Here is a 27,297-nt window from a genome sequence, read left to right on the forward strand (position 1 = left end):
GGGAGGGTTAGGGTGGAGGGAGTGCAGACCGTGAGAGTAGGTTTTGCCTCAAAGATCAGGAAAGAAATGGGCACTGTCTAGAGGGTAGATAGTGCTTTTTTGCTTTTTTAATATGGAAGCTAGGAATGCTTTATTTTTGTGGTGTTGGAACCAATCCAATACAGAGGTGGAAGACAGAGTTCCCCCTAGTCAGGAAACAGGGTAGATTTGGAGAAGCAATGTCTCTGGGTAGGTGGGGAAAATGGAAAGAAGTGTCCAGGGAAGGGGTGAGCCCAGCCAGAGAATACTTTCTTCTCCACAGTGCCCCGTGGGAAGGAGGGTCACTGGGCCAGACAGAGGTAGGTGGGTGGATGTGGTGTTGAGAGTCTCAGAAGTGCTATTCTGCTTGCCTCCCTGTGCCGGGTCACTTAGGAAGCAAGATCATCAACTGAGAGTGAGCATGGTGCAATTGGGTGTTGTCTGGGAGAGCAGGAGAGGGATAGGATGAGGGTGAAATAGAATGAAGGGCCCACTGAGGTCGTTCAGCGTTGATAGACTTAGCCAGGATGAAAGTGCTTCGTTTTTTGTTTGTTTTTCAAAGAAAGTTTTCGGAAAAAAATGGGAACTGGTGCACTCTACCACACACACACACACACACACACACACACACACACAGAGTTATACACAGAAGAGAGAAGAAACGTCAGAAGGCCATTGTGGGAACATTCTGACCGTTGGAAGCAAATATGGGCTCTGACTGAACTGTCATGGCATGGGAAGAAAGGAAGCTTACTGGCCCAGCGCATGATGTGAAAAATGGAGCATTTGATAGGGCACTTAGGTGGCTTGGTTGGTTAAGCGTCCAATCTTGGTTTCAGCTCAGGTCGTGGTCTCACAGTTCTTGAGTTCAAGCCTTGCATCCAGCTCTGTGCTGACACTGCGGAGCCTGCTTGGGATTTCTCTCTACCTCTCCCTCTCTCTGCCACTCCCTGGTTTGCTCTCTCTCTCTGTCTCTGTCTCTGTCTCTCTCTCAATAAGTAAATAAATAAATAGATAAATAAAATAAAACATTTTAAAAAGAAATAAAATGGAGACTTGAGCATGTTCCCTAGATAGATAGCTGGTAGGAGGAGGGGGAATCTGGGGTCTACGTGGTGCCTGACAGACACACCCTTTACAGGGGAAGGATTTGATAGATTCAGGCAAAGAGGAGATCTTAGGTATGTGTGTTATAGGATATAAGGGGGCATGGCATTTAATAAGTACTCAGTAGATGCTAATTATTGTTGAGTTTATAGGTTTAAGCATTATAGGTTTAAGAAAAGACAAAACAAAACAAAAAAAACGGTGTCTGATGGCTCAGTTAAGCATCCAACTCTTAATTTCAGCTCAGGTCATGATCTTGTGGTTCGTGTCTTTGAGCTCCGAGTCGGGTTCTGCGCTGACAGTGCGAAATTTAATTGGGATTCGTTCTCTCCCTCTCTCTGCCCCTCTCCCGCTCACGCTCTCTTTCTCTCTCTCTCTGTCAAAATGAGTAAATAAACTTAAAAGAATGGACAAAAAGGGAAGGACAGGAGAAAATATAAATACACTTTTAAATAAAAGAAATATGGGGGGGAGTTGAGGAAGAACAGAATTAAGAGGAAAAGTAAAATAGAAGAGAAGGGAAAGGAAGTAATGCGTAGGAGGAGGGAGAAATAATTATGTTGAGTTAAAATGAGAAGCGCACAAATAAGAAAACAGGGGAAAAGAGGGGAACTGCCAGAAGAGCACACAGCTTTGTAGTCCTGTCCTGAAACTATAATGCAACCATAATTTTGATACATACATGAGGAGTCTTCGAGCATTCACGTCTGGTCAGCCTGTGGTTTAACATGGTGCATATTTAGACCTTTGAGTCAGTGTGAACGTCGCGATCAAAACCTTGAATCTCAGTAGGAAATCCTAGGCTTTAATTGGGGGAATAGCTTTGGAACCCTAAGATTACCACGTCAGGCTTCAGTGAGTCCCTTGATAGCATATTTACAATGTTTTCTACTTTCAAAGGCCTTTCATGCTGCTTTTCCGGCAATGATGGAAGCATGACTGTGTAGGATGGGGTCATTCCCTCTTCCCGTTAGCCGGGTTCCAGGAGTCCCTTTCAGATGGGGAGAAGGTATACAAACAGTTTGCCTCCTCTAAAGTTCTGCGGCTAATCAGCCATGCCACCAGATGTTGAATCATCCAGAGTGAGAGGCACAGTCCTGGCTCCTTCTCTGGATTCCTCTAAGAACCAAGGGGGCAGGTTAGGGCTCTGAACGGACCTCAGGCTGATGGGTTTTCCTACCTCAGCACGTTGGCTTCAACTACGTGAGGAGTATTGTAGCATCACCTATGTGCCATTTAGTCGTTTTCTAAAGCTAGTAATACACAGAAATGTAGATGGGTGGGAAAGATGAGATCGTTCAACTTTTTGCACCTATGTGAGCTTCATTTCCATTTTGAGCTCATTCCAGTGAGTGGTAAAACCCAAATCTCAGTCAACTCAGGTTTCTTGTCCGCCTTCCCAGGACTGAGTCTAAGTCCCAGGTGGCTACGCTTCTAAGGCACTGGAGGAGGGAGAAGGGAGATGGAGGCATCTTCCCAGGTTGACATCCTCTGAGATGTGTGTTGTCCCATCCAAACGCGTGACACCCATCCAAAAGTTCATTTCTTAGCCATTTCCTGCCCCTGGACATACTTGGCTGTTCTTTGGAGGCCTGACAAGATGCTAGGGGCTGCTCAAGGCCCTTCATTACTTGCTTTGTGTTCCCTAGGCTTTAGCAGGCCCCAGGACCTGGAAACTATAACTTCCATGCCCACAGAGATTCTCAAACTCAGCTGGGATTTGACCAGTGGTGGGGAAGGGACTCGACTGGATTGATACCTTCCTTGTTTCAGTCTGAGCAACTTTCCCTAGTCTGGGGGTAAGGGATAGTACTGGAGGGAATGTAAAATAGCTCTAATTACATATTTATCCAAAGCTTCTGTTTAAGTCCTGGGCCTAGGCTTATACAAGGGAGAAGCCATGAGTCTGCACCTTTGTCGCCCTTGCCTGGGCAACAGTATCCCTTCCCGGAGGTGACAGATACAACATGCATGGGTGGGTAAATGTTGGGAGCCAGGCATAACCACTCTTACCTCAACATTATCCTGCCACATGGGCATGTGGCCCTCACTCTCAATATCATTTCTGAAATGATCTCACCCGGAATAATTAAAAACAATGTCCAATACACCGTGGTACTTGCATTTAAGTGATTTCAGGTCAATGATAAGGAGCCCAAATGTCACGGAGGGCGGCAGGATGGTCTTGATGGCAAGAGACCCAAGCAAGGAGTGCACCATGTTCTTGTATGAGTTCTGTAATCTTATTCAAATTACATTTTCTGGTCCCAGGGAAATTCACTCATATATTTCCACGTGATAGAGTCTACCTGGGAGGCCCTATCTCACTTGGCACCGTACCACTCCAAAGAGGTCCTGCTTGAAAACCTCATTTTTCTTAAAACAGACGCTGGGTTTCAGAACACGTGTCTTAGACATGTTCGCAGTGTATGCACAGTGCTGTGCCCGGGATGGAAATAGAGCCAAAAAGTGCTAGGAGAGTGTGCAAAAGCCCTCATTCCATGCCCAGCAATCTGAACATGTTTGTTTTCTTCTAGAAGCTTGGCTGGCCTCCACAAGTTTACCAAAGTGGAGTATGTAAGGGGCTCAGAACTGTGGCCAGATCCCCCATAACTTTCCAGGGGAAAATACTCCTGAGTATCTTCACGAGAGTCTTGCATCTCTAGGGTGGCTTTCTTTGGAACAGCAGTGGCAAACCTACATCAGCATAAGAACCAGCTAGGGAGTTTATCAATCATGAAGGTTCCCAAGCCTCATGGCAAGATCTGGATTGTGGTCAGAGAATCAGCATTTTTAGTAAGTGACCCCCCCCCCGCCCCCCACCGGCGACTCCAACAAAGGTGTTCCCAGACCACACATTGAGAAGCACAGTGGTGGGGCCTCTTTGTTGGCCCTTTATGAGGCCAATGGAAAGGAGTCCTGGTTTCTATGCAGCCACCAGGCTGTTGCCCCTCCTACAGTTAATTTCTAAGCTCCAGAATCCACCTACTCTCATTACTAAGTAGCCAGCTGAATACAGTTGCCTCCTATACCTGCCTACCCCTTTGCTGTTCACAGGAAACAGCTTGTGAGCAATTATGAACAGGATGTGTCCACAAGACCTCTGGAGACAGGTGTCTGGAAGCCGATGTAAACAACCAACAGGAAAGAAAAGAAAACTTGCGGGCTTAATTTTGCAACCTTGAGAGGCACTTACTTACTGGTCCGTCTCACTAAGTTTGGGATGGCTTTTAGAGGGCTTTGCTGGTTGTTTCTCATGTGTTAAATCTCCGAAACAAACTACAACTTCTTGGAAAGCGGTCACAATATTATTTTTTCCTCCTACTTACTCCACAGCATCTACTATATCATTGGTGCTCAATGTAGAATGAAAGTTTCCAACTTAAAATCAGGTTGCTTCCAAAAACTCATTCTTAAGGCCGTCATTTGGATCTTGTTTCTCATTAGGACAGTGTCGTAAAAGGTAATTATGTTCCCAGGGCAGCTCCTCAATATCGATTTAACCAGCAATGGAGCTGAGCTGTAGTTCTGATAGTACCACAGAACCTAAAATCACCTATAATACTGCTTTTTATGGGAAAATCTGTTCCAGATTCCAACTGGAGATGCCAGGAACTCATTTTTCTGGCCACAGTTCGAGAATAAGACTTGATCCATTTGCAGTTAAGAGTCCCCGATGCATGCATGCACAAACACGCAGTGGACTGGCTTGTCTGCTGGGGTTCCAAAGATGAGGTGGCATGAATTCCTTTTGGGAAACTGGCTGAGGAGGAAGGGTAGGGGTGCTCCTGTCAGAAATGCTTCCAGTTGGCCTGACCGAGTCAGGAGGAGGGACCTGGAAGAGGGGGAATTTCAGGGCTGTGGAGTTATGGAATGGTCCTGGTGGGAGGTTGCAAGAGTCCAGAGGGCACGGACTCCCTTGGCTGTGGTAGTAGGGCCAGTTGTGGCTGTTTGGGCAGCCGTGACAATTGGGCACAGGCTGTGGCAGCCACATCGGCCAGGGTTCCACCTCAAGCCCGTAGATATGTTTGGGGATGTGATGGTGTTTTGGTCACTTATTGCTACATACCAACCCAAAACATAGTGACTTAAACCAACAACCATTTTATTTCTCATAATTATTCAAATATGGGCTTACAGGTGATCACCATGCAGCTGCATTCAGCTGGCAGGGAGCTAAGGTCTGGACTGTGCTGGCGGCTGGGACTCCTGGACTCACTGTCCCTGTTCATGTAGTCCCAGGGCTTTCCATTCTCCGTGTGGCCTCTTCTCTGAATCTCCCCACGTGGTTTCTCCAGCAGTGTAGCCAGAATTCTCACATGGCAGATCAGGATATTCAAGGAGCAAAAATAGAAACGTCCAGGCCTTCTTAAAACTAGTCAGGCCACTGGCACAGTTTCCCTTCTGGTTAAAGTGGTCACAGGGCAGCCCAGACTCAAGGGCGGGGGAGATGACCCAAAGGCATCAATTCCAGGAGGTTGGTCTGGTGTGGGTTACTGAAGTAATCAGCTTCCACATTTGGTGCCATTCCATACATGGGAGAGCCTCCAAAACCAAGTGTATTTAGCTAGAGATTCTCTATTACAACCACCACAACCATATTGCTGACATTCCTAGGAGAAGCCTCCAAGTAATTATCATTTCTTTTCATATAAAAGATACATGTCTAGCTATAAAATCCATCCTGTCACTATTTTTTTTATATATATTCCAGCCCATTCTTTCTTTTATAGACCCAGGTGCCTACTTTATATAGACTTAATGTGTTCTCGGTCTTCATGTCGGAACACCTTGATAAATTCCAGTGGGTTTTGAAGTACATCCACAAAATGGCACAAAGCCCCCAAGTTTGCAAACGGTTTATTTTTAAACTCTCAACTACAGCAGACTCAAGGTTGGCCTTCTTCCTCTCAGGTTCATCTACTTACCTGAGGGAAAGGGAAAGAGAAGGAGTTAGTATTAGATATATATACAAGCATACCTTGGAGATATTGTGGGTTTGGTTCCAGACCACTGCAATAAAGCAAATATGGCAGTAAAGAGAGTCAAATGATTTTCTTGGTTTCTCAGTGCATGTAAAAGTTATGCTTACACTCCACTGTTGTCTCTTAAGTGTGTGGAATTATGTCGAAAAAAACCAGTGTATACTTTAAAAAATACTTGATTGCTAAAAAATGCTAACCATCATGTGAGCATTCAGCAACTTGCAATCTTTTTGCTGATGGTGGGGGGTCTTGCCTCCATGTTGGTGGCTGCTGACTGATTAGGGTGGTGGTTGCTGAAGGCTGGGGTGGCTGTGGCAATTTGTTAAATCAGACAAAATAAGTTTGCTACATCAGTGGATTCTTCCTTTCATGAATGTTTTCTCTATAGTATGTGATGTTGTTTGATACCATTTTACACACGGTAGAAATTCTTTCAAAATTGGAGTCACTCCTCTCAAATCCCGTCCCTGCTTTATCAACTGAGTTTATGTCATATTCTAAGTCCTTTGTTGTCATTTCAACAATCTTCACAGCATCGTCATCTGGAATAGATTCCATCTCCTGAAAGCATTTTCTTTGCTCATTTGTAGGAAACAGCTCCTCATCTATTGAAGTTGTATCATGAGATTGAAGCAATTCAATCACATCTTCAGGCTTCACTTCTCATTCTAGTTATCTCGCTCTCGGCACCACATCTGCAGTTACTTCCTCCCCTGAAGTCTTGAACCTCTCAAAGTTGTCCATGAGGGCTGGAGTCAGCTTCTTCCAAACTTCTGTTAATGCCGATATTTTCACCTCTTCCCAAGAATCACAGATGTCCTTAATGGCGTCTAGAATGGTGAATCCCTTCCAGAAGATTTTCAGTGGCGTTTGATCAGATCCATAGAGGAATCTCTATGTGTGGCTCTTGTAGCCTTAGAAAATAATGAGACTTGAAATTTGAAATTACTCCTTGATCCTTGGGCTACAGGAGCATTGTGAACAAGCAGGGGTGTTTTGAAAGGAATCTTTTTGTCTAAGTAGCAGGTCTCAACAGTGGGCTTAAAATATTCAGTAAACCATGCTTTAAACAGATGTGCTGTCATCCAGGCATTGTTGTTCGATGTATAGAGAGCAGGCAGAGGAAGTTCAGCATAATTCTTAAAGAGCCCTAGGATTTCCAGAATGGTTAAATGAGCATCGGCTTCAACTTAAAGTCACCAGCTGCATTAGCCCCTAATAGGAGAGTCAGCCTGTCCCATGAAGCTTTAAATCCAGACATGGACTTCTCCTCTGTCGCTATGAGAGTCCTAGATGACATCTTCCAACGGAAAGCTGTTGAAATTGAAAATCTAAAAATCTGTTGTTTAGTGTAGCCGCCCGCATGAATTATCTCAGCCAGATCTTCTGAACACCTGGCTGCCATCTCTGCTCCAGCACTTGCTGCTTCACCTTGCACTTGTATGTTACGGAGACAGATCTTGTCCTTCAACGCCATGAATCAAACTCTTTTAGCTTCAGACTCTTTGGGGCTTCCTCACCTCCGTCAGCCATTATAAAATTGAGGAGAGTGAGAGCTTTGCTCTGGGTTTAGGCTTTGGATGAAGGGAATATTGTGGCTGGTTTGATCTTGTCTCTGGACCACTAAAACTTCCTCCGTATCAGCAATAAGGCTGGTGGTTATTTGGGTGTTGACTGGAGGAGCACTTTTCATTTCCTTTAAGAACTTTGCCTTTGCATTCACAGTCAGGTTAACTGTTTCATGCAAGAGGCCTGGCTTTCAGCCTATTTCAGCTTTTGACATGCCCTCCTCAATGAGCTTAATCATTTCTAGCTTTTGATTTAAAGTGAGAGAAATGTGACCCTTCCTTTCTCTTGAACACTTAGAGGGCACTAGGGTTATTCCCTGGCTTAATTTCAATATTGTTGTGTCTCAGAGAATTAGGAGGCCTTGGGGAGAGGGAGAGAGATGGGGAAATGGCCAGTTGGTTGAGCCATCAGAACACATACAACATTTCTTGATTGATTTTTTTTTATGGGCGTGGCTCATGGTACCTCAAAACAGGGTAGTACCATCACAGATCACCATAGCAAGTATCATAGTAATGAAAAAGTTTTAAATATTGTCAGGATTACCAAAATGTGTGATAAAGAGACATGAGTGAGCAAATGCTATCATAAAAATGGTACTGAGAGCCTGGCTCAAAGCACAAACTTTCAATTTATAAAAAAATACCATATATACAAGGCACGGTAAAGAAAAGTGCATTCAAACCAGGTATGCCCTAGCTGAAACAGACCTAGCTGCTTTCGTCTGATCTCTCCTTCTGTCTTTCTTGGGGTAGCAAGATGCCCAGGCTTTCTTCCAGCTAAGTATGTCCTCATGACGAAGTTCTGGCTAGTGACAGAGAAAGTTAATTGTGTCTGGGACTTGCGAAAAGGTTACTTAAAGGGAACTGGCTTAACTGGGAGGGAACCCTCGGGTCTTACTTTGAATTCTTTCTTCCTGTTGCCTACACCGTGAATGCACTGGTTGGATCTCCACCTCATCCTGAGATGACTTTAGAACAGAAAACACACTCCAGGATGGTAGAATATAAAGATAGGTGGACTCTGGGTTAGTGATGGCTGTGGAGCTTTATTCCAGCCCTGAACTCTAGAACTAGGTATAGAGATCTGGATCATGGTGGAGAGAAAGACATTCTCCCTATTAAGCCTTTGTTACTTTGGGTTTCCTGTTACAGGGAGCCTATCTTGTGCACCTGCTCATAGCTCATTGCGAATGCCATCTGTTATGTACGTTGCCTCAGAAAAATGATTAAGAATCGCTTGTCAAGGCCAAGAAACCTGCACACAGATGTTTATAGCAGCATTATCCATAATTGCTAAAACTTAAAAGCAACCGAGATATCCTTCAGTAAGTAAGTGGACAAATAAGCTGTTGTACATCCAGATGATGGAATATTATTTAGTGCTAAAAGAAAATGAACTACCCATAAAAAGAACTGCATATTATATGCATATTACTAAGTGAAAGAAGGCATTCTGAAAAGGCTACATAGTGTATAATTCCAACTTTATATCATTGTGGAAAAGGCAAAGCTATGGAGACAGTAAAAAGATCAATAGTTGTCCAGGATCATTATAGCCCAAACAGAGCCAACACTTGCTCAACCCATTAAGGGTTGATTAGACACGATAACTGGTGAACACAGAGAGAGGTTGGGGCCCGAGAATTTGAATTTCTACCAAGCCCCAAGGTGATGCTGATGCTGTGGATCCAGGAGCCACACTTTGAGAACCGCTGGCCTAGAGTGTGGGGACGAGGTGTCTATCAGTGGTCAAAGGAAGCAGTCTGGGAGGGGCAGAGCCAAGACTGAAACATATCAAGGGAGTGAGGGGACACACTGACCGGAGAGTTCAGGTTTATAGGTAGTGAGCTGGGGCAGGACGTCTGAAAAGGAGGCAAAGAAGCGCTGTGCTGCCACCTCCTCCAGGGCAGCTCAGTCCAGTGATGAGGAAATCCAAAGACAGGAGGTCCTCAGCAGGCCAGATGGGAGTTTAGCATGGAGACGGGAGATGTCAGGGCTGGTCTTTCAGATGGGCATCAGGGAAGGGATCCAGGTTGAGAAGACAAGTGGTAAGGGCAGTGCAGGATGCTAGTCCTCAGGGACTTGGAGAAACCAAGAATATCCCAGAAAAGAATTCTATGTAATAACAGGATCACTCTTGTCGCTGTAATAGATACACCCCCTCCTTATAGTGACTCCACTCATGAGAATTTCTCTCTTACCCCAATTTTAGAACAAGTATTCCTCATTGGCCGACAGCGCTCCTGCAGGTAGTAACTCAGTGACCCAGATACCTTCCAACTTGTGTCCCTGCAATCATCAAATGTGATTTTTAAGGTTACCGATAAGAGGGAAAAGCATAGAGAATCACACATGAGCAGATTATAATAAGTGAGGCCTGGAAGGGGCACTTACCCCTTCTGCCTAAAATTCACTGTCAGGAATGGATCACACAGCCACGTTAACTCCACAAATCTACATTGTGTCCAAGAGGAAGAAGAAAGAGTCTAATGGCCAGCTAGACAGTCTCTGCCACACTCCTATGAAGGGGAGCAAAGAAGAATTACATCATTAAAATTTGAACTACAGGGGTAATGTTCACCCACTAACCGGTAGGATGCAACTGTATGTTCCAGCTGGGGCCATTAGTGCATTTATTCTGTCTTGTCCCTATACTGATCGTGCCAATGGGGAGCATAGAAGGATGCAGAACCTCCAAGCCAGGCAGGGCCTAGAGACCAGCGGTGGATTGCCAGCTTTTACGGAATATACTTGAGAAATGTTGCATTCTCTGAATTAAAACCTCTCTGACCTAAAAATATCATATCAAGGAATGCAATTGTGTCACTTACCTACAAAAGGAAATGAATGTTTTCTCTATCTTAGTATCTTTTGAATGAACTCACCTAGAACTTCCTGGATAGCTCGGTTCAAATTTCTAATGGGAGCACACATTTCTTGTTTGGGAAGTATTTTTAGAATTTAGTTGTGTTGTTTGAAAATGTTAATTGAGAAATCCTACCAATGACCTCTCTCTCTTGAACACATTTGGGGAAGATCGTGCACATGGGAAGTTTTTAATGGACTAGAACATTGAGGACTTTTTCCTCTAGGAAAATAAAGACAGAAGAAGTAGAATCCCACAGAACTGTCTGGAAGCGTCTTGATCAGTGCCCCTTCTCATCACTGCTCAGGAGAAAGCCTTCTCCCTACCTCCTTAATTGGCCTGGAAAAACAAGGGAAGTTCTGAGAGTCAAAATCCCCAAAAGTCTTGCAAACCACAGAATATTAAAAGGTTTTTTAAATGTTAGGCCTTTTTTCTTTTTTTTTAAACTAACGATGCCTTTGAAGTAATTGAGGGATGATGGATCCCAGGAAGGTGTGATCCATGGGCCGGGTCACTAGGGTCATGGCTGAATCTGCAGTGATGCTACAGCAGTCTCACTGATAACTTATGAGTTTCCACCTTTTGGCTTTTTAAAAATTCATTTTGAGTTTTGGGGATTTATTATTGGCTAAAGGTTATGACGGTGGGGTAGTGACCCCTAGTTTCAAGCATAATTTATGACTGTATACAATTACATGAAAACACCATTATAAAATCATAGTGTTCTTCTGAAGTTATGCTATGCAAACCGCAGACCAATCCTTAATAGCAAATAAGTCAGACCTCAGTCATTCTGGATAAGCAATCGTGTGTAATATTTGGAAGTGAATAGCATAACTGAGAAGGCAACCCTTCAGATTTCTCAAAGGAGGGAAAGGAGACAGTTCATGTGCACCCAAGCGATCCACACAAAGGAGCCTGTGCATGCTGGAGATGAGGGACGATTTGTTGTTTGACCAGGATGGTGGCTGTCAACCCCTGCTGCGCTTGAAAATAACTGGGAGGAGGGAAGGGGCTTTTAAAAACTCCCAATGCCCCTGGCCTCCCTGAACCAATAAAATCTGAATCTGTGGGATGGTAATTTCTTGAGGCTCTGAGAACCACTAGCCTGGTTGTCTCCCTTGGCTCACTTAATCTCTAGATGGGAGTGGAAGGGGGGACGAGTCTCGCTGGGAAGAGAAGGTGGAATAGAGAAGTACCACTGGCTTCTTCTGGTCCTACAGTCAGGACAGCCTGTACCTGATCAGAGCTGTGCACAGATGCCACTAAGTGATTTGGTCCTCTCATCTTCTTTTAATCAGGAGGATCTCACCCTTCTGCCCTGCTGGGAATTCAGGATCCATTTTCATGATGTTTTTCCCCGTCTGCCGTAGTCAGGGGTCACAGCCTACCTCCTGGCAGCATGGTTATCAAGCAGGGATCACTGGCTCCAGCCCCAGAATTTCTGTTGACTCTATGCTAATTGGCATTCATCCATTTATTTACTCCACAAACATTCACTTCCCTATGCTAGGCCCTGGCAACTTACTTGGCGTTGAGCCTGAGCTGGGGAGAGAAGTAACTAGCTTCGAGATTCCACCGTGGAACACTGACGTCATGGTGCCACCTCTTTTCTGAACCTTGGTGATCGTTGCCATTGTCAGAGGCGATGGGCTGATGGGCTGTGACAAGCTCCCCCAACACATTCATGCCCAAGACGTGGAGTCTGCCCAGTGCTGCTAGCGATCACTTCCCTGAATCGGGCTCATACAAGTCAGTACTACCTAGGATTAGAATCTTTGTGAGCTAAAAATAATAGCTCCAAAGCTCCTCTTTTTTTTTTTTTTTAATTAAATTGTTTTATTTTTAATTTTTTTAAATTTACATCCAAATTAGCATATAGTGCAACAATGATTTCAGGAGTAGATTCCTTAGTGCCCCTTCCCCATTTAGCCCATCCCCCCCCCACAACCCCTCCCACAACCCTTAGTTTGTTCCCCATATTTCTGAGTCTCTTCTGTTTTGTCCCCCTCCCTGTTTTTCTATTATTTTTGTGTCTCTTCCCTTAGGTTCATCTGTTTTGTCTCTTCAAGCCCTCATATGAATGAAGTCATATGATGTTTGTCTTTCTCTGACTGACTAATTTCACTTAGCATCATACCCTCTAGTCCCATCCATGTAGTTGCAAATGGCCATAGCTCCTCTTAATGCTGACCCTCTCTTCTGGCCCATGATTTCAAAGGAAAGACGTTATTTTATATAATTTCTTGCCTTTGGACCATGCAGACTGGCCTTTTCTCTAACACTTCTGGTGCTGAAGAGGTCTCCATCTGAAAGACATATAAACAAATGAGGGTACATTTTGTAGTCTATCACAGGAAGAAAAGCTTAAAATGCTATCGTTGAGTGTGCCATAGGTAAGTTATTTTATGATTGCAACAGCCACCTGCCTTTAAAGTTTACAAGCCAAATTTGTCCCATTCTTATTTTAGGTGAGAAGTTGCAAGCTTCAATGGGATAATTAGTCAAGTAATTATTTGACCAAGGTAAATTGGCCCCAAACTATGTAAGTAGGTGGGATTTTTAGCCTAAAACCAGGGCAAGTCAGACTAGTCCTACCTTTGAGATGAAGAAATGTTTATCTCATGATAAAACTTCACCATTGACACCTGCACATCAGAGCGCATGGGTCGTTTTGCTTTCCAACACATGGACCAGTCTCCAGGTTCTGCCTGAGGATCTGTGCAAACAATGCATTCTCCAGAGCGAGTGTCTCTGAGTCATGCTAACCATCCATTCCTCCAGGCCCTCTGAGCTCTAGCTGTATGTCAAGATAAATCACCAGAAAGTTATGGGTCTGGACCACATCAGCTGAACTCCCCAAAGAAATATCTTCACTGAGTTATGATTTAATAAACAGCCTGCCCTCAGTGTTTATTGCAGGTCAGTTTAAGAAGTGGCTATAAGAAAATCATTTCTGCATCTTCAGTAAGCCACTTTTAGTCTACATTGTCATTTATATAAAAGTCCATTCAACAAAAAGCTCCAAGAATTTACTGCCAGGAGAAAACAAATCCCTAATAAGAACGCCTAAGATTCTTTGATCAGATACTAAAAACTATAAAACACAGCACCTCTCTCCTTTTTGTCTGATTGCTTTGAGGCTTAGAGCTTAACTTAGTGCTCACGTCTGGCAACTCTCTTTAGCTGAGGTCTCTGATGGATTTCTCCCCTCTCCCTTCTAATTTCGAGACTTTGACCTATTTTTGATCCTTATTTTAATGTGTCTTCTTTTGTAAATGATGATTTTGGAAGTGGGCTGAGGCTTCTTTGCTTCTTTACTTGATCTTTCTGAGTCTTAGGCTCAGATAGCTCTCCTCTCCCCCAGAGGAAGGTCTCAGGGGAGCAAGAGGGAAATGGTGTATTTTTAAAAGAGGGTTTGTAACCTCCCACAGGAATCCATGCCCACATAGGCTGTGGTGGGGAGTACTCAGCATCTTGGGAAAATTGCTGTCTGAATAGAGAGGGCGAGAAACTGAATGGACCAATGTGGTAAGAAATGGGAAGCCTGAAGATGAATTTGTAGTCAGATGTCTGTTAAAACCATCTGCTCTGACTTAGAATATATAGACTACACATACTCTTATTTTATGAAAATGACGTTTGCTGAAATGTCCACATATTTCAAAGTCTTCAAAGCAGTACTTATTACTGGTGCATTATTTTTCATTTCCTTCTCATCAACCAATCAAAAACAAGAGGCTGGGGCAACCAATCAAAAACAGGGCTCTCAGAGTGTGCTGCCAGGTCGGTAGGTTTTGAAAAGGTCCCAAATGGTCCTCTGCACTGGGGTCCATAGCATAGATGTCTAAGCTCCTCCGTATTTCTAATAACACATGGCCCTTTGTGCAAGACTGCCAATTGCTACAGGTGTGTTTTATTAGTGGTCGGAATGACAGGTCTTGTGTAGATTTTCTATCTCTGAAGTACCATGGATGGAGTGGAGGGGAATAAAAGAACAACCCGAAAGATAATTGCAGAACCTTGGGCAACTTAACAAGGAAGAAGGAAAGCTACCCTGGGGTAAAGGCAGATGTTTACAAATGGGAAATTTAACGTGAATGCTGAATTTGATGAGAAGTGGGTAGTACAGAAGAGCCTAGAATAGCAAGAGCTTTGGAAACTGAGAGCAGAAGTTGGGGTTTGGGGACTTGCAGGCGAAAGTTTGAAACAGAAGAAAGAAGCAATTACCAAAGGAAAAGAGGCTGAATAGAGATACTCACTAAGGACAACGATGACAAAGATCAATACACATGACCCAGGCAGGTGAGATCAAGAAAAGGATCCTCAAAAGAATGCTCGTGTCGGTGTGCAGATACTGGGGCCCTCCTTCAAAACTTAGTAGAACTCATCTTGCCAAGTTGTAAAACCGCTTGAACTAGGTGGGTGCTGACTTGAGACCTAAATCTGGGTTCCTGGGAAGACACAATAGGACCTACAGGTTGAAAGACAACAGGATTATTAATGGAGGTCAAGAGTATTTTCGAACAACAATGGTTCTTACAAAATGGCATTTCGATTCATTAAGTGAATCAGAAACATGTGGATAAAATTTCTCTTGAAGCACATAGATGTCTTTAAAAAATTAAAAGTTGAAAGTGCTGACATAATGCCCTTGGAATCTATTGCATCTTTCGAAGGAATGAATGAGATAGAAAATAGAGCTTGAAATGTTCTGTTCAACCCAAACCACTCGTGGGATCTTACAAACTACTTGGTTATTTTTGTGTTAAGATTTTTATCCTTCTGTGTTCGTGTTTTATTAACTTTTCTTCACCGAATGACTCTCACATCAGCCTGTAATGTTGCTAAAAATCTCTTCATACGTGTCTTGGGAAAATGTTATTTCTTAATCTGAGATTAGATCAGAAGCATTGTCTTAATCTGTGCCCAATTTATTATTTTTTTTTTAATTTTTTTTTCAATGTTTATTTATTTTTGGGACAGAGAGAGACAGAGCATGAACGGGGGAGGGGCAGAGAGAGAGGGAGACACAGAATCGGAAACAGGCTCCAGGCTCTGAGCCATCAGCCCAGAGCCCGACGCGGGGCTCGAACTCACGGACCGCGAGATCGCGACCTGGCTGAAGTCGGACGCTTAACCGACTGCGCCACCCAGGCGCCCCAATCTGTGCCCAATTTAATACCTAGAACAATCTATAGCTTTTCTTGTATCTCCTGGAAATGGTACCTACAACGAACTCTACTTGTCCCATCCATCCTTCTGTGACGTATTCCTTGTGTGAATGGCTTTTAATCCTACTTCTGGTGGCAGAGGTTGAAATGGCCAGGACCCAAGGACCCCAAAGCTCAGCCAGCTCCTTATTGCTGTCTCTTGACAGAGGGATGCTAAGACATGAACAGTGTTTGTTTGCCTAAGAGCTCTGTCCCCAAACGTGAAATCCCTGGTCCTGGTTATTTGGGTAGAGCTGTGGGCATATTAACACTAAGCCTGCCTTCTGCTTCTACACACCAAGGCTGACAGGAAAACAACCCCCTTTACCCTGAAGCCCTAGACCAGAACCATCCAACAGAAATATAATGTGAGTCACAAATGTAAGGCTCCTATGTAACTTTAAGTTTCCTAGGAGCAGGTGAAATTAATTTTAATATATTTTACTGAACCCAGTATATCTACAATATTACCATGTTAGCTTTTAATCAATAATAAGCATTTATATTTTACATTTTACAATGTGTACGAAGTCTTTGAAATCCTGTGTGTATTTGCCATTGAGAGCCCCACATTTTGATTGCTTTCTGGTCACTTGTAGCTAGTGGCCACCATGTTAGAACAGTTCTGGACTTGTACTTTAATACTGGCCTTGAAGTTGTATCATTGATGATGAGAGGGAGAATAAGAAGTTGAATGGAAGGATGTGAAGAAGCTACGGGAAAAGGGATCTCAGCCCTTAAAAGAATGTTTCCCAGTGTTTTTGTGAACTTCCTATGTCAAAATCACCTGGGATACATTTCGTCGATAAAAATGGAGGATCCTGGGTTTGACACTGAATCTGCCTAATCAGAACATCTAATGTTGGGACCTAGGAATCTACATTTTTAAAGCTTTTCGGATCATCCTTTTGTACACTGACCTGCCCTAGTGCCCGCAAGAGAAGTCAGACACATGGGCCGCTTGTCCTCGCAGAGTAACTGTATTTTCTTTGTCTCTAACGTGTTTTCGCATTTTTGTAGCCATTGTTTTAAAAACAGACACACGTATGCCAAGTTTTACATTCTCTTGAAAGCTCAGAAAATCTATAAACCGGAGCTTGCATTTCCACATGGGAACAACTGATTGGAAGTGAGCAACGGGCAATTTCGAGACAGAGTAAGGGCTGACCGGGTTGTGACTGTCCATCCCAACCTGACTCATTTCATTCCTCTATGTTACATGCTAGCCCCATAGACGTCTTTAAAAAAATTGATTTTTAAAATTGATTTTTAAAAAGTTGCAGTGACTGTTCAGCGATGTCCCATAAACTCTTCACTTAGCTTCCCTGGTGTAATGTCTTCCATCATGTGGTGCATTTGTCAAAACCACGATGCTAACACTGGTGTATGACTATTGACTGGACTGCAGGCTTTATTCAGATTTCACCGTTTCTTCCATGAATGTCCTTTTGCTGTCCCAGGATCCAATCTGGGATCTTAACTTGCATTTGACCCTATAGTCTTCTGAGTTTACAATTCAATGTAATTGAATTCAATGGTCTTCAATGGTCTTGAATGGTCTTCAATGGTCTATCGCACGCATCCTTTGTCTCGGATCTTACCGATGTCCCATCAGGCCCCCCACGGCCAGGTGACACCTTCCAAGGGTGGCAACCGCAGACGCACTTGAATTGCACCAGCTGTTCTGGCTGGACAATAAAAGCTGCATCTGTAAATTGAAAAAGCTCCACACATCCAGTGTGGAAAGAACACTTCAGTACAGGGATCTTTTAGGCACACCTGCGCTCACCAGTGGCAATGCCAGTAACACCATCTTCTAATAAGCATTGTGATTTACTCTGAAGGGTTATTATACGGCTTCGGTGTTTTGTGGGGCATGAGGTGCTGGGTTTGTGGCCACACACTTTGTATGCATGAACTTTTTCCACAGAACTACCTGGCCCAGTGCCTTTCCCATGTATGGGAAGGCTTAAATACATCACATCTGAATCTCCTAAGTAGTGAAATTGAGACGTACAGAACTTTCACTTTCCTTTCTGGCTCTGCTCAACATGTAAATTTTCTTTCGGTCCAGTAGGAGTAAACCTCTTGAGAAAGTGTTTTTCTTTCTTGGCCAACCTTTCCTTGAGCAGAATTCCAATTGTGCAGTGCCTGAAACCACTAACTAGCATATATGGTGATTTGCCTTAACTGCAAGAACAAATCCAATTAACAAATCCATAAGGAATTGGGCTGGAACAGAGCCATTCTTCCAGGTGGAAACATCTTTCTGTTAGACATGCTTCTTGTACTATTCACCCACAGTCCTCCAGTTGTCCAGTTAATCCATGGCCTGACTGGGGGCGTCTGGAGTCTAATAAGTGCATCTTTACAAACTCCGAGGATCAAAGGCTAACACCTCAAATGACTTTGCTTTGTAATCTTTATCTTTTCCAGGGCTGTCTCCCTCTGATTCGGACACCAGAAATAATTCAATGAACAACTGAAAGCAAAACCTTTTCACACACAGTGAAGTTCTGGAAAGGAAGCCAGTTAAGATCACACCAAAGCTAAGGTCCAAACAAACTAAAATAACTCAAGGCTATCATTGGGTTGGTTAGGCTACTGTGATCGTACCATAAAGTGTCTTCTACCTTAAGCACCCTATCACTGCAAGTGCAGAGTCATGCAGGTTCCTTGATTACTATCTAGAAGTTTAACTCCTATATTTTGTTGTATTTCAAAGGAAATAAGAATACATACACTATTCGTAGACGATACTCTTCCTTTTAAAATCATCACTTTCCTTCTAATTAACTGGTTGGTACTTGGTCTTCCTCTGAAGAGTCAGATCTGCCTCGAGCAAGACCAGGAAATTACCTTAGAAAATAATAGCTCAGACTGATAAAAGAGTTTCCACTTTTCAAAATGGGGAGATACCCACATTTCATTCAATATCACTTCATTCTATTCTTTCTAGTGGCCTTGAGAGGAGAGTAAGATTATGGGTCAGAGGCATTAAGGAAATTTCCTAAGCTTACACCTTCCTAAGCAACAGTCTGTATAAAACAAACCAACCGACCAACAAACAAAAAACCAGGGATGGTCTCAAGTCTTCTGAGATTCTTCTGTCATGGTTTCTTGTGTCCCCCCTGGGCCCTTGTAATTTCTCACTTCTTTCTGGAAAAATGCTTCACTTTGGATGACATTTATAGGCGTTACCTCTTCTGGGGCTATTAGATTCTGGATGGAATTCAGAGTGTCAGACAGAAGCTCCAACAATGGTGGAGTCCACAGCAAGCCCATGTCAGTGGAAGTGGTACCCAAGGCAGTAGCTTTTCCTGACTCTCGTTTATGTTTCTGTTTGGAGTTTGGGGACAGTAGATAGGGCCCAAGGAGTCAGCATAATTGTGGCCTGGTGTAGACATGCTTATTGTGAATCTAAAAGAACTAGACTGGGGGGAGGTCTCTATTTCCAAGGTCAGGATCTGTGATGAGTCCTGATTAACGGGCTTCTTAGATCTCTGAAATCAGTTAGATCAAAGAAAATGAATTACCCAAGGATTTTGTTGATTTCGAGTTAGCATTTGCCTTTGTTTTATTTTTACTGGCTGGGCAGAATCATTATTGCGAAATTGTGAAATACATTTGTAGAAATCATTGTTTTAATTCTCTGCTAGAATAAAAAGTTAACGGTTTTATCCTGAGTCCACAATTACACTTCCCAAACCAAATGGTAAGACCGTGTTAAAATTAAAAGAGAAAGAAGGTGCCAGAACTTGAATATATTTTGCTCTCCTTGTTAGAGGAATTTCCCAGTGTCTGCCTAGCACCCTCGCCCCAAGGATTTCCCATGGGTCCTCATTTTCCCAAGACCTCACAAGTGCCTGAGGTCCCATTTATCTCTCTTCCCCCCAGCAGTGTCTTAGGGACCTGGGGGAAGGGGGTAATACCCTGCATTTAGTCTCCAGAAGCTTGTTGCCCTCATGTGGTTTTCACGTGTACATAATGACATGCTCAGAGTATGTCAGCCAGTACCATCTGGGGCGCCTGGAGCATTGTCTGGGAGCCTGTGACAACTCAATCTAAGGCCAGAGGATGGGGAAATATATTGCATGATTACAATTCCCTTTTAGGCAGAGAGACTCTCTGGCATTAGGATGTCCACATCTGTTAGACCCATTACAATCTCCGTTCCTCATGAGTATTACAATAAGAATAGCCATCAATCTAGCTAAATCGTAGCTCCTTTCTGGCCACTATGCTCTGGTCTGACCCAGTCTGTGCCGAACAAACATGGTGGGAGTGTCAGTCTCTAGTCGGAGGTGCTGGCCAGCCTTATACCTGCTTAAGTTGGTAAAGTCAAACCAGGCCACTTGGTACTGAGTTGACAGCCCCTGAAATGTCTGCAGCCTGCTATCACTCTGGTGACTAATTGTTAGGGGGAGGACATGTGTCCTGAATTCAACACATCTCTCCTCTGGCAATTAATGTCAGTGCTTCTCAATCTTTAGAATATGTAAACATTACCTGGGAAGTTTGTTAGAACATCATTCTTGAGCCCCAACCTCATGAATTCAGATTCAGTAGATCTGGGGATGTGCCTGGGAATTTGGTGGCCATAACTGGAGTAGTGGTGTTTTTCTCTCCTTGGAACAAAAAAGCATGGCCCTCACACTACTAACATTGCCATCACCTGGGAGCCTGTCAGAAATACAAGTTCTAGGCCTCCACCCAGGCCCACTGAATCTGACTTTATATTTAATAAGGGCATTTTTTTCACCTTAAAGTTTGATATCCACTCTTCTTTACCATTCATGTAGCACTGAATACAGAGTGGCAGGTCACGGACTTGGAAAGATCCTTAGGAATTCAGATGCTCTTGGTCCTTGACTTCAGAATGGTAAGTTATTCAACCTGGGTTGCTTTGCATGATCCAATTCCTATGAATATTCATGTATTTCACCAGAATTTTAATAACTTCAAAAGGCAGTGGCCATATCTTAAGATCTTTGTACAAAATATTCTGCATACAGTAAGCATGCATCAAGGATTTGTTGGTCAATTGGTTAATCATAAGAATAGTGTGAAGGCACTTCATAAAGTGAAGGAATGGTCTCTGTTTCATTCATAAAGAAAGCTGTATCACCAGTTGTGATCTGTGGTTAGTTTTTCATGTGAATTTACAAGCCAGAAAGCTGAAGAACAATCACAAATTTGCAGTGTCTGAACTCTCACTGGCATATTCTCAGTGTTGCTTCTAACATTTATGGGGAAAGTAGGTAGAGTAAATAAAGAGTTAGCTGGTAAACCCTTGTCCTTCTCCATTCCATCTATTGCTGTAGTTGAGAAGTTTTAATTCAGGGAATGATAGGAATACCAAATCAAAACGACTTTAAAAACAAACAAAACTTGGGGTGCCTGGGTGGCTCAGTTGGTTGAATGTCTGACTTTGGCTCAGGTCATGACCTCGTGGTTCATGGGTTTGAGTCCCGCGTTGGGCGCTGTGCTGACAGCTCAGAGCCTGGAGCCTGCTTCAGATTCTGTGTTTCCCTCTCTTTCTGCCCCTCCCCCCACTCATGCTCTGTCTCTGTCTCTCTCTCACTCTCTCAAAAATGAACATTAAAAAAAATTTTAAAAACCACAACAAAACCCCACTTGAAAGGGGTAACTGATTTTGTCATCAATCATTCCAAATAGGCTACGTCATCATTCTCTGGGCATTGTGATAAAGGATAAAGCCTTCATCAAACCTTAATGTTTGAATCAGTAATACCTTCGAATACAAGCTGATTTGCTCTGACTTACAGCTAGAGACTTAGATCTTTCATACCCCTGAGGGCTGAGAAGGGTATAAAACATACTCAACAAAAAATATTTATGGATTGCCTACTAGGATTCAGTATGGTTCACAGACCAGAAGCCTGGGCATCACTTGAGAGCCTGTTGGAGATGCAGAATTTTAGGCCCCAGCCCAGCCCTACTGAATCAGAATCTGCATCCCAGTGATCTGCGTGCGCACCAAAGAGTCAGAGGTGCTGGCGTAAGGCCTCTATAAGGTTAAGGTTAAGTCCTCAGCGATAACAAGAAGGAGCCAGACGTTTGGCTGGTCTGGGGAAGGACAGTTAAGCACAGGAAATACAGTGTTTTGGCCCCTGACATAAGTGGGTGGGGAAGAATGGGTAGAAGCCATCCTGCCAGGTTGGAGCCTGGCAGGAGAGGACAACAGGATAAGAAGTGGAAAGTGGAAACAGGAGACTAATCCTATCATGCCTAGAAGCCACTGTTGGGAGCTTGGATTTTCCTCCAAGTGCAAAGCAGGATACTGATAGGTCTCAGGGAGCGAGGAATCCTTGTCTGATTCAGAGTTGTGATACGTTCTTGGGATAAAAATCCCCAAGTTTAGTTGATGAATTCGATGTGGGCTAGGACTTAAGAGAGTGCGGGATGAGGGAAGGAGAGAACTTGAGAATAATTCCTCTGTGTTGGGAAGATTATAACACTGTTTTTACCAAGATGGAAAGACTAGAGGAAGAGAATGGGGGGTGGGGGCAATGGTGAGGGGTGCAATCAGCAGGTAAACTTGAGATGTCATGAGACATCCACCTGGAGAGGGGGACTTAGCAGTTAGATCCACAAATATGGCGATGAACAGAGACCAGGCCTGGAGATGTGAATTTGGAATCTCTAGACTCTGAGATGCCATGTTGTCCTCAGTGTGAAGTTGCAGGCAGAGGGCCATTTGGCAGACGATAGAAACTCTAGCTTGAGTGACATCAAGCCCTTTTCAGTGTTATGCTCAGTATTCTCTGGAAATACCGAAGGTCTGGATTTTCCCAGAGCCATGAAGCCAACAATCTCATTGCTGAGGAACTACTCAGAAGGAAATAGAAACAGACTCGGATCATGCAAAGTTCTGAAATCCCATTTATCCTGAGTTTATACATGACTCTCAAGTGTGACTAGTCACTCTCCCAGACCAAAGCCAATTAGAATTAACCCGTTTAACTGTGACCCTGTTTATTGTTTGCCTCTCTCACGAGCAGGCCTGCTCCCTGCAAGCAGGCCCTTGCCCCCGCCCCGGTCCTGACTGCCCTGTACCCTCTCGTGCACAGTGCACCCTCAAAGATAGTCCTTGAATGAAAGGGCGAGAGTGGCGGAAGGTTTTTAGAGACAAAGACAGCAAGACAGTAACAAGTGTAAGTCTGACATCCAGGGGAGAATTAGAAAAATTGTTGGAGCTCAATAAATCTAAGATCCTGAGACATTTACCTAGGAATTTTCCACCACAGCTCATAACTCAACAGGCCCCGATGTCATTGCTTATCTGGAGCACAGTAAAATTATCCACGTTCATGGTGATGATTCTGAGTCATCAAGAAGAGGCTGAAATATGTTCAGTCACTAGATTTAAAATGGCAAGAAATATGAAATACGTCTATAAAAATTATTTTAACAAAATACAGCTAAGATGAGTACTTTGGACTTGAATATTTTGTTCTCAAGATAACCCAACGTCACATAGGAATTGGAAACTTTATCACCCACTGATGCCATCTGTACAAATGAGGCAACACCGCCCTATTCTTCATAAACAATTGTCTTCTGCATACTGCAGTCAGTTTAGTTTAGTGATGAGTACATAGTCCTCATGACCACATAGCTTTATCTGAAGGCTAACAAAAGTCTTCTCTGGAAACATTACCAGACTCTTGTTCTTTGCTGACAGGGGCATTTTCCTTCTGAGCACAGTTACCACTTAGTTACCAAATAGAAGAATGCTGGAAATCTCTGCCAAAGAATAAACAAATGCAAAACGCCACCCGAGGGGAGAGAGGCAAAGGAATAAAACCATGTGTGCAATTCCTACCTGGAAAGCCTGGCGGTAATGGGCTGAGGGTCAGGCCCTCTTGGGAATACAAGCTCTTTGATGCAGGCGCTCCCAGTGCGGGAGTAAACCTGCATGTGCTTCGTATATTGTGAGTACTGAATACACGGAGGGCAGAATAGACACTCACGGATTTCTTTCCTGCTTTATCTGGAAGGGTGAGGATTAGCACTAGAGTCTCCGCTCCAGTCCTATGAGATTTCTCATGTTTAATGGATCAGAGGGGCCATTTGTGAAGAAACTACCTAAAACTGACATCAGGGAAATGCTAGCGGGTGAGTTGGGGATGAAGGTCTAATGGCAGGTGAGCACAACTTAAATGAAAGTCCTCTGGAAAGAGGACCGTGAAGTTTTATTTACCAAGTTCTTTTCCTCCATAGCATCACACACAGACAGACCCTCACTCACTGACTCACTGACTCAGTCACTCACTCCTCTGGGCTGAGGTCATGCCTACCGCAGGACATCTAGGCTGCATCTGGGGGCTGCAGGTGAGCTACAGGCTCGAAGCAGTTGTTTCTTTCTGTGGATCCGGCCTGCTAACAGTATTTGTAAGACAGTTTGGAAATAAAGATGTTTTAGAGTCGCTAACAACAAAAGCCATGTTTACGTATCGCAGGGAAATTGTACAACATTGGGAAGGGTTTGCACGACATCCCGGCCAGGCTGGCATATTAGGTACAAGCACCACCAAAAAACGTGCATAATATTGCAATTCAGATTGACTACTTCCCTAGCCAAAGTGACTCACTTCAATCAAAAATAGAATCTAGACGGGGTGCCTGGGTGGCTCATTCGGTTGAGCGTCTGACTTTGGCTCAGGTCATGATCTCACAGTTCGTGGGTTCAAGCCCCGCGTCGGGCTCTGTGCTGACAGCTTGGAGCCTGGCGCCTGCTTCGGATTCTATGTCTCCCTCTCTCTCGGCCCCTCCCCTGCTCGCGCTCTGTCTCTCTCTGTCTCTCAAAAATAAATAAATGTTGGGGCGCCTGGGTGGCTCGGTCGGTTAAGCGTCTGACTTCGGCTCAGGTCACGATCTCACGGTCCGTGAGTTCGAGCCCCGCGTCGGGCTCTGGGCTGATGGCTCAGAGCCTGGAGCCTGCTTCCGATTCTGTGTCTCCCTCTCTCTCTGCCCCTCCCCTGTTCATGCTGTCCCTCTCTGTCTCAAAAATAAATAAACGTTAAAAAAAATAATAAATAAATAAGTGTAAAAAAATTAAAAAAAATAGAATCTAGAAGAGAACTACATCTAGGTGTAAAAGATCTGTCGACTCCCTGTAAAAGAGGCCACTGGAGTATAAGCTATAGTCATCGCAACAGGTAATGATAATCCCTGCTAAAACTTTAGGGAGAACTTCTGAGTTAGCCTCCCACTGAAGCCCTTTAATCATTTGAACATTGAACCATCTGATCTGATCTTCCTAACCCCATGGAGAAGGTACTCCTCGTCTCCACTGAACATTGAAGGAACTGGGAGACCCTGTGGGACAGCCCAGGTGAGAGAATGGCAGCAGAGGGGACAGTGAGGCACGGAGAGATGGAGACCTGCCCTGCCCCAGGTCACAGGACAGCTGGGTGGTAGGGACAGACCCCCTCCCCCCACCCCGCCACCTGGGCTGGGCCTGGGCTCAGCACGCTTGCGTTCCCATGGCAGCGTGTGTCCCGAATGGGCCAGGTCCCTCCCCACAGGCCCCTCCCAGTTCACCAGCGCTAAATAAAGTGAAATAGGACCGACAGACAATTAACAGGGCAAAGAAAGCCCTTTCGGTTCTTCTTGTAATAGCTGGGCCCAAGTGGCCATTTTGATACACATCAGAATGCGGTTCTTTGAGTATTAAACAAACCACAAGATACACAGCTAGGACTTTATGGCTACTCAGAGACTAGATGTTTGATAAGAAAGAGCCACCACGCCCAGGAGGAGAAAAAAAGTCTGAAACTCTAAACTTTTGTGAAATTGGAAAAGAGCCACATGTCAGCATTTTCACCTCTTTCCCATATGGCAGGAGGCATTTCACACTGCTTTTCATAATTTCAATAAATCTGGTAAGTGATAGGAATCCTCTGCATGCCAAGAGACATATAATATGTGTATCAAAATAGATGTCTAGGTTGGTTTGTGACAAGAACCAGATTTCAGCAGCTGAAGAGAACAAATCTGGCCTGGCTTTGGTTCAGTGGATGGGTGAACGAGAACCAGGATCACTTTCTGCTTTTTTTCTCCCCCCCTTTAATTTTTAAATGTTTCTCCTGCGTTTGCTTATTCTCTAAAAACCCTTGACCATCTTGATAGTTAATTTTTATTCCCAGCCCCTTCATCACGTACAACCTTATTGGGCATTGTTGCCAGCTGATGGTACAGAGCATTAGGACTCAGTAATTCATTCATCCAGTCAGTAAATATTTAGTGAGCTCCAGCTCTGTGCCAGGAATTGTTCTAAGCTTTGTTTAAGTTTTGTAATTATTTAAGTTACTGGGGATACTGTAGGGAACAAAAGAAGGTCCCTGCTCACGCGGAAAGACTAAACATAAACAAATGAACAAATTCATATGCGATATGTCAAGTGATGATAAATAATTTAAAGGAAAGTAAAGCAGGGTAGCATGGATAAGGAGTGATTGGGGTATCAACAATGTCAATGGCCAAATAGCATTCTATCAGAGACTATAAGGAACTAGGGAAGCAGGTTGTGAGAAGAGAGCATTCTCATGAGTAAGCTTCATGGCAAGTGCAAAGGTCCTGGGGTATAAGTTTGTTTCTATTTAAAGACTAGTGAGGAAGCCAGTGAGGCCAGAGCAGAGCAAAGACTGGGAGAGTAGTAAGTGGTAAGTCAGAGACTTGGCTGGGCTTTGTGGGCCCAGCTAAGGACTTTGGCTTTTATTCTAAGTGAGATGGGAAGATATTAGTGGGTTTTGAAAAGAAGGGTTAAGTGGTTTGATTTCCGTTTCCAAAATTTATTCTGGGTCCTATTGGATAATCTACTGAAGGTGGGGGCAGGGGCTGGGGGGTGAGGGTAGAAGCAAGAAGGCTTTTGCAAAAGTCAGCCTAATGATGACATTGACTGGGACTGTTCTGAAGGCAAAGACTAGAGTCCGCTGAGATAAATTGTTGAGTGTGAGAGGATTTGAGATGATTTCACATTTGGGGGAAATTGAGTTACATCTACAAACTTTACAGATAAAATGTATTGCCTACAATAAAAAGCTTGTCATACCCCCAGCTGACAACCCATTTTATGTGCTATATTGCACACATTTTGCACATCAACAGGGCAAGAGGAGCTCACAGGGTGATGCAAAAGGGCACTGCTGGTGTTATCCTCTTATCACACAGATTGTTCTGGAGCTTCCCTGGAAGACGGGTCCTTTTTAAGCTTCCATCAAGCTATTTTTAAAAATGTGAAAGGGGTCTTCTTTCTGGAGCCATTTTAAGGGGGTGATTCTATATTAAACAGTCCTGTCATAACACTATTACTATTAAAAATTCGGAAAAGAGCAAATGCTCATGTAAATTGGCAGAATCCACTTGGGTGTCAACCGGGCAAGCGAAGCAATATGGATAATCTGCTTTTGTTGCACCCGTGAATGGCCCTATTTTTTTTTTTTTTAGTTTAAAAAAAAAAGAAAAGAAAAAGATACAAGGAGGAAGAGGTGAATGCTAGTGCTTGCCTA

The 27,297-nt window shown here is 43.8% G+C and overlaps 1 pseudogene; it reads right to left on the reverse strand.

Annotated features, from left to right (window-relative positions):
• Nucleotides 1-6,119: 6,119 nt before the first annotated feature.
• On the reverse strand, nt 6,120-12,236 carry LOC122479762 (annotated as a pseudogene).
• Nucleotides 12,237-27,297: the final 15,061 nt, after the last annotated feature.

The sequence above is a fragment of the Prionailurus bengalensis genome, chromosome A1, assembly GCF_016509475.1.
Source record: "Prionailurus bengalensis isolate Pbe53 chromosome A1, Fcat_Pben_1.1_paternal_pri, whole genome shotgun sequence".
Lineage (NCBI taxonomy): Eukaryota > Metazoa > Chordata > Mammalia > Carnivora > Felidae > Prionailurus > Prionailurus bengalensis.